The sequence below is a fragment of the Rhincodon typus genome, chromosome 16 (assembly GCF_021869965.1).
Source record: "Rhincodon typus isolate 14 chromosome 16, sRhiTyp1.1, whole genome shotgun sequence".
NCBI classification, from domain to species: Eukaryota; Metazoa; Chordata; class Chondrichthyes; order Orectolobiformes; family Rhincodontidae; genus Rhincodon; species Rhincodon typus.
In genome coordinates, this window is record NC_063347.1 from 1,770,554 (window position 1) to 1,770,787 (window position 234).

Below are 234 nucleotides of genomic sequence, written 5' to 3' on the forward strand. Positions count from 1 at the left end.
TGTGGGACCCCGTACCCCAGTGAGAGTCAGTGTGTGTGGGACCCCGTACCCCAGTGAGAGTCAGTGTGTGTGTGGGACCCCGTACCCCAGTGCGAGTCAGTGTGTGTGTGGGACCTCGTACCCCAGTGAGAGTCAGTGTGCGTGTGGGACCCTGTACTCCAGTGAGAGTCAGTGTGTGTGTGGGACCCTGTACCCCAGTGAGAGTCAGTGTGTGTGTGTGGGACTGTACCCCAG